Source organism: Pleurodeles waltl, chromosome 12 (assembly GCF_031143425.1).
Source record: "Pleurodeles waltl isolate 20211129_DDA chromosome 12, aPleWal1.hap1.20221129, whole genome shotgun sequence".
Classification (NCBI taxonomy): Eukaryota; Metazoa; Chordata; class Amphibia; order Caudata; family Salamandridae; genus Pleurodeles; species Pleurodeles waltl.
The window spans coordinates 338,525,713-338,538,495 of record NC_090451.1 but is presented as its reverse complement, the minus strand read 5'-3'; the positions used below and the strand labels follow the sequence as shown (position 1 = coordinate 338,538,495).

General features: G+C 41.1%; 1 protein-coding gene across 1 annotated transcript in view; it reads left to right on the top strand.

Moving 5' to 3' along the window:
• The window catches only part of CHST8 (carbohydrate sulfotransferase 8), a 1,378,704-nt gene that overhangs the window by 818,421 nt on the left and 547,500 nt on the right, over positions 1 to 12,783 (top strand). The gene's annotated exons all lie outside the window — the stretch shown is intronic.

Here is a 12,783-nt window from a genome sequence, read left to right as displayed (position 1 = left end):
TCAAGCCTGAGAGCAGCCACTGAAGCTGAGTTGTTACAAAAGGCTAGGCATATTAGGATCTGCCCTTCCATCTTGTTGAGGGAATTCCATTTAGAAATCTCTGTACACTCCAAAGCATACAAGAGAGTGGAAGGGATCTTTGTTTGATAAGCAGATAGTAAATGGTGGAAATGAAGCCGGTCGAAGGCATTAAAAAGGCCACTAAACCTTGTGCTTGAGATAGAGCCTTTGGACCGTAATTACTTATGTGATCTTGGTCATTGAGTGAAGAGGATAAACTTTTCCCCAAAAACCAATAAGATTTTACCCGCTCTAACTTATATTGACCCAGGGACCAGGAAAAATTAATTTTCTTGCCCAATTTTTTTCCCTAGAAAACATACTACTTGCAACTTCGATATATTAATCTGCAAATGGTGTTGCATGGAGTAGTGATTTAACGCGGCCAAATTCCGATTTAAACCTTTCAGAGTGGGGTCAATCACTACTATATCATCAGCGTATAAAAAGCAGGAGAGTGAATGACCTCCAATTTTAGGAGCACAGCCATCTGCATTCTGCAAGGAACTGGGCAGATCAAAGATGTATTGACAGAATAATAGGGGTGCCAATAAACAGCCTTGCTTCAAACCATTTTTTGTGGGGAATTTAGACGACAGGCCCTGTTCCCCTCCTAACAAGACTTTGCACTAGGTTGAAGAGTGCAAAGCTATAACCAAACGTAACAGGTTTGGGGGTACACCCAACTCATATATTTTTTTCCACAAAACCTTCCTATCTACCCTATCAAAAGCTGTGGAAAAGTCAATAAAAGCTGCATATACTATTCCACCCTTGATCTGAACATATTTTTCATTTATAGTTTGCATCAGTAAGATTTTATCCAATGTACTATGTTCCTTTCTTAAACCTGCTTGTTCCAGAGGGAGCATCCAATTTTCCTCAACCCTAGAGGTTAAATGCTTTAATATACTTTTCGCGAATATCTTGCCAGTTACATCCGGCAGTGCAATTGGGTGATAGTTTATTGGCAAAGATTGATCTCCCTTTTTATATAGTGGGACTATGACACTCCCAATCCAGGATTCAGGGACTCTACTGTGTGAATAGCAGGCGCAGAAGACCGGGTGGAGAATTTTTTGCCCAGAGCAGCGGTTCTTGTTTACTTAATGACATCGGAACCTCATCGGGGCTCATTGCTCCGGATGCCTGCATCGACCTGATAAACCCCTCGATCTCAGTCACCGAAGGGGGACCCCAGCAATCCATGTTAGTTCTAACCCTTGTGTTCAAATCCATTTCCCACGGCTCCTTTTCCAGGTTTAAAGGTGCGTAAAGGGTGAGTATGTACTTCCTCCAATCGGCCTCGGCTATTGGAGGCGTGCTAGATGATTTACGTTTTCCACAACCATTAGAGATAATAGCCAGGAATTTACGGGAGTTTTTTGTCACCATGGCTCCCTCAGTGCTACCCATATCTGCTCTGCCTCTTCCTTCCTTATGCCTAACTTTGCTTGTGCTCTTCTTCTTTTTAATAAAGATATTCTTCTACTCCTATCCTTGGTCTCCCATTTATACTGTCCTTACCAATTTATTGATTTCTCTATTCCACAATAGAATGGGTTGCTTTACCTTCTTTTTTGGAGACTTTCAGCATTGATATGGATCACTTTGGGTTATATATTCAATGAATTTGGAAAAGTAATTTAACAGATCCACATTCCATTCATCAATATCTCCTTCTAAGCAATTGAGTACTTTTTTGACAGTTGACATTTTGGTAGGGGTCCAAATAATTCTACCCGTTTTCCCACATAAACTAATGTCCTTGCCCCTAAAAAGCAAGGATTCTATGGAGGAAAGCTGCATTATTAACGAAAGGCTCAGAATCTTATGGTCACTTAAAGATGTATCCTTAACTATCATATTCTCCACTGATTGGGCAATAACATAGGAACCCAAAATATAATCAATAATGGAACTGCTCTGTGGGGATTTGTGTGTAAAAACTGCAGGAGAGTCAGAACGAAAACATCCATTTAAGATGATGCAACAAAGGTCCCTCAGACCTTTCAATAGGGTGAAGTCCTTTGTGTGCGACCTGATTCTAGGGGGGAAATAAGATGGAAAGAATATTTAAAGCAGTTTCCCTCTCTAGTTCACAAAAGGTGGAAAGAGATAGATTGGAAATTTTACAGTTTAAATCCCCCATTCTCAATAACTCATCCACGTTTTCATGTGGATTACAACAGATTGCAGAAATATGACTAAACATATGCAATAGAGCTCTATCATAGTCCTTATCTTGTGGAATATACACATTTACTATTAACCTGCGGGTTTTCCTCCCATTCTCCAATATTGAGTACACTCTCACTAACTGCAATGATTTGAGGAGCCCAGCAGACTAACGTATTCCCATTTATATTTGTTACTTAACAGCATAGCGATACCCCCTTTTGCATGCCCTTTCTTGGAGGGCTGTACCCTTATACTTAGGACCGAATACCCAGGACAAATTAAATCAGATACGCTCCAGGTCTCTTGGATGCAAATTAAGTCCGCCTGTAGAGAGCAAATAAAATCAAATTTTTCAGAATGGTTCCCTATTCCGGCAGAATTCCAAGAGACCATGGAGAGGCTCTAGTTAATGACCGGGTTGTGAGAACATTCCCTTCCCCCGGGTGCTAATTAGAGCCCCTGCTAACCAGCTCCAATTTCCCTCATTGGGACCTAAGAGATGTGAAGGGACATCCTCCATGAGCTTCACCACTCTTTCACCATGGAGAAGGGCAACTTTTACATTTTCAAAGGGGGAAGCAATATGAGCGGGCGTTTGGTAGGAGTTGATACCATTTAAATATAAAGGGTGGGACTGCTGCTGATTAAAAGAAACTTCCTTACCCCATATTGGGACCATATCTATACTTCTACCCTGTAATTGTTCACAGTTAACTAGAATCAGGTTCATAACAGTTTTAGAGAAGAACCAGACTTTTGACTTTATTACTCCTATACTCTGATCAAGAACACCCGAGCAATATCACTACTGTCAATACATTTTAGCTCACCAATACCTGTAAAACAAGAAATTAATAAAGAATGATATCACAATACAATACATTTGAAAAAAACACTCTCCAGTTGATACATGTAGAAACAAATTGTGCAAAGTGACAGGTCAAAGTGTAATAAACAGCTAAACAAAGCCAATCAAACATCTCGGCCTACCTCAAGGTGGAACATAATCATGATTAACAGTAAAAAAGATAAAGTGCTAATATGTAATACTACACATACAAAATATTAAAATGACATGCAAATAAATGCAGTACTGTAGTTTATAATAGAAAACCCTCTCTGACACAAACCAGGTCCCAATCCTACACTAAATAAAAATACCTTTTAATGCTATCAAGATGAAAATTGTTGGACATGGCCCTTGTAGCAGGTTCATCCCCTGACTTTTTGCCTAATTCCTCCTATTTTTTTCTGACCCCTCGCTGTTGGCTGTAGGACTCTGAGCACTTTATCACTGCTGATCAGTGCTAAAGTGAAGGTGCTCTCCCATCTAAAGTTGGTATGATTGGCTTATACCTAATTGGTGTATTTAATTTACCTGTAAGTCCCTTGTACAGTGGTATCTCTACATCCAGGGCCTGTAAGTGAAATGCTACTAGTGGGCCTGAAGCGCTGCTTACGCCACCCAATAAAGTAGCCTTCCAAACCTCTCTCAGGCCTGCTAGCGCAGGGGCTGTGTGCACAGTTTTCTGCCACAGGGACCTGGCATCTAGATTTACTTGCCAGGCCCAGAACTCCCCTTTTACTAAATGGAAGTCACCCCTAAGGTAGGTCCTAGCTAGCCCTATGGGCAGGGTGTTATGTGTTTAGAAGGCAGGATAGGATTGCATTAGAAATGCTCTGCTTTATATGTAGGGGGTATTGTCTGATTTATGAGGGGTAGCGTAGGCATGTTTGGTATGGTTGTAATGGTGGTAAGAAATGTTGTTTACTGGTGTGGGTGTATTTTTTATTACTATTACAGAAATGCCACTTCTAGAAAGTGAGCATTTCTCGGTGCTTATGACTCTAGTGTTTTGCAGCTTGACTCCAATCCACGTCTGGGCAGAGTGACAGTTGGGCTTTGTGCATACCTTTCAGACAGCCTGTAAACAGGGAGGGTGGAGGTGTCACAGAGGTGCATCTGCATAGAGAATAGTCTTTCTGGGCTGAGAGAAGGGAGAGGCGGGGCACACCTGCATTTGTAAAGGCTGTGCCCTCGCCTCACACAATAGGGTTGTTTACCCCCCAACTGATGTTTGGAGCCTGTGCTGGAGGAGACAGGGGGCACTCCCAGAACCAGTTGTAACTGGTTGGAACCTCCTCTTTCCTCCCTTTGTAACACACTGTAAAAACTGAGTATAAGTACAGGGGAGTTTTCCCCACAATTGGGAGACACTTGATGACATTTTGGAACTGGACACAATGCTACTGGAGGGACTCAACAGGAACCCCCAAGGACTACTGCTGCTGTGCTGGCCTGTGTCCTGCCTGGTCACTGTAAGGATCTGCCACTTGTTTGCATTCATCTTGTGCTGGTCTGCTGCTGGGCCTGGCTTCTTTTTCTTTGGCCTAGCGCTTGGTGAGCGCCTTTTTCTTTTAACTCATTAGAGCCTTGTGGAGCGCTTTTGTACTGCCCCCTGCGCTCTTGCCATGAAGGAATTTCACTGCCCGAGCCCGGGCGGATTCTTTGTTCCAAGCGTGAGTGAGTGAATCGTGCTGTGTTGTGCCCCCAGGGCACGAGAAAAGAAAGATTGGAGCAGAGCCCGGGCGGTTTCTTTGTTCCAAGCGCAAATTAATCATGCTGTGTTGTGCCCCCAGGGCACGAGAAAAGAAAGATTGGAGCGAGTGTGCTCCTAACGGTGCCCCTGGGGCGCAGCTTGCTCCCAGGAGCTCCTCCGGGGCCCAGGAGGCCCTAACTTAGGGCTGATCACTGTTGTGGCCCTGGCAAGCTGCTTTCTCTTGCTACAAAGGATTGGGTGGGGAAGGAAGCCTCATCGGAGGCTCCCCACCCACAAAAGCCCCTGAGTGCATGGTGCATAGGCAGGGTGGAAGGAAGCCTCATCGGAGGCTCCTCCTGCCCCTTGGATTTCAGTGTATGTGTCAAGGACGGGCGGGGGAAGTAAGCCTCATCAGAGGTTCCCCCTGGCCCCACCAAAGCCCTGAATATCCTTCTGGGAGGCCACAGGCGGGGTGGAAGCCTCGCCGGAGGCCCCTGCACTGCCGGTGCCCCGTAGTGGCCCCGAATAGTTGTGCTCCTTGGCCCCACATCTGGAGGGCCAGTTGAGGCCCGGGGGGCCCCTGAGATCGTGGACCACCAGAGAGGCCTGTTATAAGTACAGGAGGGGTGCATGTCGCCCCTCCTCAAATCATTGCGAGGCCCCCATTTTGTACCTTTAAAAGGACAATATATATATATCATAGGTTCTTTATATTGACATTATGGAGTTATATGTTGCCTACCTATGTTTATGATGATTGCTATGTGTATGCAAATGTTCCTTTTATGGGCATGACATGCTAATATGTTTTTCTGACTTGCCATAAGTTATAATGTTCCTAATATGGGCGTTTATGATATTTCTATGAGAAGTGCATTGGTGTACTAACATGATTCCTGACTACTGCTTATGTTGCAGAATACTAAGTAACCTGTGTGTTATATGTACTACTGCTAGTTTTGCAGAGTAACTAATGTGTAACGTTCTGACAACTGCTAAGGTAGCAGGATATTACTGATATGTTGTATTTGGTCTAATAATTGCGTTGTGTACAATACAGTATATTTTCATATAACGTGGTCTTGTGTTTCCTTTGTGGTGGGGCTAGTGCGTCACATGTGTTGTGTGTGTTGTGCAAACGCTTTACACATTGCCTCTGGGATAGGCCTGACTGCTAGTGCCAAGCTACCAAGGGGGTGAGCAGGGGTTATCTTGGACGTGTAACTCCCTTGCCCTGACTAGAGTGGGTGGGTTCTGTCTGGCTCAGGTGCATAACCTAGCCAACCAGAAACCCCATTTCTAACAGCAATGCAAAATGTGAGGTATAATAATTCTGAAAGGCAAACACATAATCAGCTAAGAGTTGTTTTTTTATAAGCCTGGCTGTCCAAAATCTTTCGGTACGTGGATATTTTTGCCTTACAGTATAAGAAAGAAAGAGCTTCAAGGTGACTAAAGGGCAAGCTATCATGATAGAGATAAAAAAAAGTTTTGAAATTCTAACATATTGCCTTTGCGTATCAGACTTAACAATGCGGTTATTGATGTAGGGATTATTACGGTTTGGGCTCTGTAACTGATAATCTGAAAACTCTCTGATTAAAAGCTGGACAGCATAGCACATGCCTAAATCGTACTACTGAATTACCCTTTTGGCACCATCGGGGGCATTTTGTGCTTGTGTTATGATATTTGCTATATAACATCCAGCCTTTGAAACAAGCTGTCCTGTGAAAAGTAGCCCCTCTTAAGGAAGTGTTACCCCCATTACAAGGTTTTCCCAAAATTCATGGTCTAAAGATATGCCAATCTGACTGTCCCATTTAGAACAAATATCTCTCTACACAGTTGTCTTCTTTTTTAATTAGGAGCACCAGAATGGAAGAGAGTGATATTGATTGCCTAGGGAAAATAATGTTCCTGTAAGGTCAGCTGTTGAGAACACTCCAGGCTTCAACAATTTATTTAAAATAGAAAAGATTTATCTAAAAGAGAAACTGTAAAATGCTCTGTGACTAGTGTCTATGTGGCACAAGTCGAGAAATAATTTAGCCTGGGTACATGTTAGAAAATCACGTCTTATAATGATTCTTAATAATTGCCATTTTCTTATTACACCATCGATAGGCAGCGAAAAAGATGTTTACAATTCTGGAGGGGTGTTTCAGCATGTAACATGGGAATCTTATATTGAGGAAAAAATGTTGCCTACAACCCAATATATACTGCAAGGACTTACAGCAGACTTTCTTAGATACATTGTGATCCGTTATAGCTCAAGTTTATCGAATTATTCATTCAGAAACTTTTTAGCATCACTAAAATTAACGAATCCGCAAGTTGAAGTCTAAGCTCTGTAATGCTTGGGAAGCTATTTAATACAGTTTAAAATTAGACATTTCTAATCTATCTTTTGTTTTTGGAAACAATTGAATGTTTATTTAGACACACAGCTTTTACAGTTTCAAGTAAAGAATGCAAGAATATGTTACAAATTCAGAAAAAAATAGAATTCAATTTGCACAAAATAGACGCAAAATAAAACAAATTGCGGAGCAGTAGACATTTTAATAAAAAGTTATTCAACCAATCAAAGACTGAGGAAGAGATTTCCAAATGGGCAATACTTTTCAACTTTGTCCAGCATAGGTCTTTAAATTAATGTGTATATGTCCACTAATTGATCTGAATAATAGGCTTTCAAATATCTTTTTGGTTCCATGTCATAATTTGCCTTTCGTTTTGGATGTAAGATACATGGATGGCTATTAAATAACACTGTTCCCGTTTTGGATTCATTGATTTTGAAGCCCCAGGGAGCTGTATACCAATATATTTGGTTAAGGATTCAATAAAAAGGGGAACGTGGGCAACCTAGTTTTGTTCATGTACTCGAAAGTAGAGACCGCACTACTATTATTGATTACCACTTGGGCAGAAGTGCCCTTCTATTGCATGGCAATCAACCTCGTGAGTCGGGTAGGAAACTGGAACTTACCCAATATTTTAAACAAAAACTTCCAACTCATAAGGTGAAATGCCTTCCCTGCATCCAGCAATAATATAGTAGCTGAAATGTTAGCTGCAGTGGCAATGTCTATAGCTTCTTCTAGGTAATGGGCATTATCAGTTAAGCTTTTCCCCCCCATAGTAAAGCCATTTTGGTCCTGATGTATAAGATTGTGTATGATCATGTTTATTCTATTAGCTAACATTTTGATTAACATGTTATAGTTCTAGGACATGAGTATTTAAAGTTTTACTAGTCCTGGAAGAGAAAAATCAGCAAAGTCGCTTTTCATTGTGGCAAGTGTGGCCTCCTCTAGACTAACTCTGGTTTACCTCATTAGATGTAACACTTGCTAAATTAAATTTGGGAACAGCTAGATAAATTACTTCTTCCCTTAATTTTAATTATAATTTAAAATCTTCTCTAATGATGAAGTCAGCTTTTAAATTACCATTTTTGCTTTTTAGAAAGTTGGCATTTTCCTGCTTAATTGACATATATCTTTCTGTCAGTGTCAACTGATTGGTAATATCTCTTCTGTGCTGTGTATTCTTCTGTCAGTGGGCAAAGGGCCTTGTGTGTGGGGAAGAGTGTTCCTCTACTGAGCAGGATGACCTTTATCTTGTCTTCTTGTCCTGTCCCCAGATTGTCTGGGTGGTCATAATGGGCTAGCCTTAAACCTTTTATGAGTGTGCTCAGGCAGATCCTTTGTGATGTGTAAGCTCCACCCTGTCATCAAGTTAGAGATGGTTCATCCTGCCAACACCTACGCTTCTTAGTCTCACTGCTGGGACCAATACAGAAAGACCAACTACCGACTGCACCCAGGATACAGGCAGTAGACACCAAATGGTTGGGACATAAATGCCACCGTCTACGAGTGGCATTTTCTGACCTGTGACTTAAATTTCGACTTTACCATTAACAAAGGCTTTAAACTACAATTCGTTAGACACCAAACTCGAAATTCTGACCTGCTCTAAACTGATAGTTATCACTTATTAAATGTAAAACGTTAAACCAATGTTGCTCTATGGGAGAGGTAGGCCTTGCAGTAGTGAAAAGGGAATGCAAGAGTTTTTCACTACCAGGACATGTAAAACTTAAAATTATGTGTCCAGCTTTTTAAAACACACTTCACCCTTCCCTGTGGGCTGTTGACCACCTACCCTACTGGTGACAATTGTATTAAATAGGAAGGTTTAAGCCTCGCAAAAAGATGTATTTTGCCAAGTCAATTAGCAGTTTAAAACTTCACACACAGGCTGCAATGGTAAGCCTACGACAAGTTTAAAGAGCTATTTGAATGGGTGGCACAATGAGTGCTGCAGGCCCACTATTAGCCTTTAATTTACAGGCCATGTGTACATGTAGCACCATTCTACTAGGGACTTACAAGTCAATTATGCCAAATGGTTGTAAGCCAACGTTACCAAGTTTAAAGCAGAGAGCACCAGCACTTTACCACTGATTAGCAGTGGCAAGGTGCCAGAGTCCTAAAACTAGCAAAAACCGAAGTCAGCAAAACAGGAGGCTATAGGGCAAAAAGTCAGGGGAAAACCACACCAAGGACGCCAGATCCATCACCAGATTTATCACTAAAGTGTGCTTTTTTTAATGTGCTTTTGATGTCACCCATTTTGATGTTGAAAATTACATAGTGGTCTTTCTTGTTAGCTGTTGTTACTGAGCATGACATGTAACAACATTGCATTGTATTAGAACTTTGGAATATTGAGGGCGCCAATAAGGACAATTGAGTGTGCAGGGCCAATAATAATTGGTGCAGATCTTGTACTCCCACATTCCAATTTTTTCTCTTTGTTTCTTCCATTTTAATGTAGAAAATTCTACTCTCGTTATGTAGAATGTTCTAGTAGCCTTACGGCTCTTCCACCTTGGCATTACAGTTTGTTAAAGGACTTCTCTCTATTTAAGAACCCTCACCTATAAAGTCTATCAGGTTCCTGATGCAAACAATGTTGGCAACTTCCTTCATGCGTTCTGGCAAGGTAGATGTCCCAGCAATGAAAAAGTGGGTGAAGTAGGTAATCCATCATTTCTTGAAAGTCTAAGTATGTGTCTTTGGGAGTGAGGTTAGTTTGTGAAATCTACCAGAGGTCCTCTCCCGCACTTAAAGTTTGAAATGTTCAAGAGTGACATTGGTAGCACATCTGTGCTATGTAGGCAATATCCTTCTTGATCTTAGAATCCTAAAATGTTGTGAGCTTTGTTGAAGGCAATGAAGTGGCTCAGTGCCAATTACAGCTGATATAAACTATCTGTCCCAACATTCTAATGCTCGTCTTTCTGTTTCTCCCCTTTTACATTTAGAACATTCTACTCTCAGTAGGTGGAATTTTGTAATAGCATTAAACTCCGCTGCCTTGTGTTGTACTCGTTGTCTACGCCAACCTACCTCCTTTTAGGCCATCTCTTTAAGCTGGGACCTATAACTCAGTTTCAGGACCTTTAAGAACCAGCAATGCTCTCTGCATCAGGCTTTACTGTTATAATTAGGATTTGTGCTTAGTAGTAGTATTTATGCTTTATGTTTTTATTATGTAACTATGATTGTCCCTTTCGGAGCATTACAAATCTAAAATCTCAGGTGTTTTGTTTATGCGCATGCATGCATGAGCACGTGTGTGCAGAATAAACATAAATTTGACCAGATACTAATATTGAATTTGAGTTTATTTGCGAATTTGCAAGCATCCTAAAGATGATACATATATTGCCGTGATTTATTTCTTCTGCTTCCCAACCTCGCAAACCATGTTATTCTTCAAAGTATGTTATTCTAATCCTTTTAATGTATCTGTTCCTGTGCCCATCACCAGTATCCCAGGAGGTTCATCCTTGCCGCCGAGCACCTGCCTGTGACTAAGAGCTATTGATGCTCTACTGTTAAATATGATAGTCATTACATTAGTATTGAGTCCGAGGCATTCAGAAAACATTTATTGCTAGTCCTTCTGTGAATGTAAAGCTGCAGCAGTGCACTGGCGAGCACCTAATCGAGTGTGACTTTGCGCATGTAGCAGCCTCAGTTATTAGATCTAGTGTCTTTCCATAGTTCGTGCGTAAAAAAATGTCCATTGCAGTTGACGAGTATTGATTTTTACATGTGACATAGATACCAACATTCCAGAAATCATGGAACACTATTATTCCTTTCACACAGGAAGGCCTACAATACACGTTTAAAACCCTATCTCTTGATTATTCCACTTCAGTTGTGAGGCCACTAGCCACCTGTTATAATAACCAATTTGCAGTGATACATTATTACAATCTAGTTACGACAATTCAATGGCTGCTGAGAGCCTGTTCTGTAACATGGTCTCCGGGGGCCTTAATGCAAGGAAGGAAAATAGCTACCACCCATCCTGTATAGTTAAAAAACACGAATTGAGGTTAAATAGGTTCTGGTACCACTGCACCTGCTGCACTATTGATAGCTGCAACCCTGCTGCCAGAGCCAACAGATAGTGTAAGAGTCAAGTCGTGGATCTGAACTGTTGTTTACAAATAAGAGCACTTGACTTTCATCTCTTCTGAAATGTTTTTCCCCGAAACCAGTCATTAGCAGATTAGGAGACCTCTATAGAAGCAGTACATTTTTTCTCCAGCTGGAGTCTATTACATAACAGCAGAAATTTCTCTGGATGTTTTTTTCTGAACTACAGCCATTTTGAAATAATTTGCTTTAAACTATGTGTGTTTTGGTAATAAATTCTTAGCTGCTTACTTTCACCTTTTTTTCTTCATTTGTTCTACATATCTGCAACCATACTATGTCAGGGGTCTCCAACCTTTTCTGTAATAAGAGCAACTTAGTGTTCAGTACAAATCATACAAGCTACTAATAATTTTAGTGCGATAACAGTAATCATGACAGACAAGATTACATTAGTTGCCACCCCATATGAGTTTACCAGTAGTAATCGCCACAGTGATTCAGGCTTGGGAACCAACAGTAATGAGAAGAAGGCTGTATCAATTTGGAGTGTCTTTACATGGGTAAGACAAGACAGCCATGGATACAATGCCTGTGCCACCAAGGCAATAATACTAGCAATATGTCTCCCAATGCCTCATGATTTACGACACAGATATCAGTTTTAAATATATTAAAATCTAATAATTTTTCTCCAAACATTGCATTGTAAGTTCTGAAAATATAAAAAATGTTGTCTCAAATTCAAGGTTATCAATTCAACAAAGCAAAAAATTATAATTTAGTAGACTGGGCTGCAGATGGGAGAGCTACTTACAGGAAGCTGGAGAGCTTCTAATAGCTCAAGAGCTGCTGGTTGGAGATATCTGATCTAGATCATATGAGGAATTTGGCACAAAGGATTTCCGCAGTTTGTGGGAAAGCTGTTGTCGTGATGATATAATATTATGCAAAAACCTCATACGTTAAAAGTATACTACAAGTCACCTTGGATTTTTGTAACCTTCCAAACGAAGTCACCACTTGGGAGGTAGGATGCACAGCAGACAGAGACCAGATGCTGGTTTCAAGGTGGTTGGAGGCTAATCTTTCACTGACCCTCTGATCAGGAGGCCAGTCAACTAGCCTTTGGAGTTATGCAGGTGGTCCTGGGTTCAAGATGCAGTTGTCCTCACCCATAAAACAGTTGTTTGTACAGCGGAGCAGCACAACAGTCATCCTGAGCCTTCCACAGGTCCAGCGGTGTACTGAAGAGTTGGATCTGAGGGTTCAATATTTATACCAGGTGCCAGCTTTGAAGTAGGAGAAGGTTCTGCAGGCCCTCTGATTATTACACTTCAGTTGTGAGACCACTGGCCACCTGTTATAATAAAAATGAGGTAACTAATCTACATTGATCATTGATAAATGGTTACAGTTCAGTTTCAACGTTTCAATGACTGCTGAGAGACTGTTGTATAACATTAGCCCAAAAGGCCTTAATACGAGCTAGGAAAATAGCTTCCTCCATCATATCCTTCAACTGGATA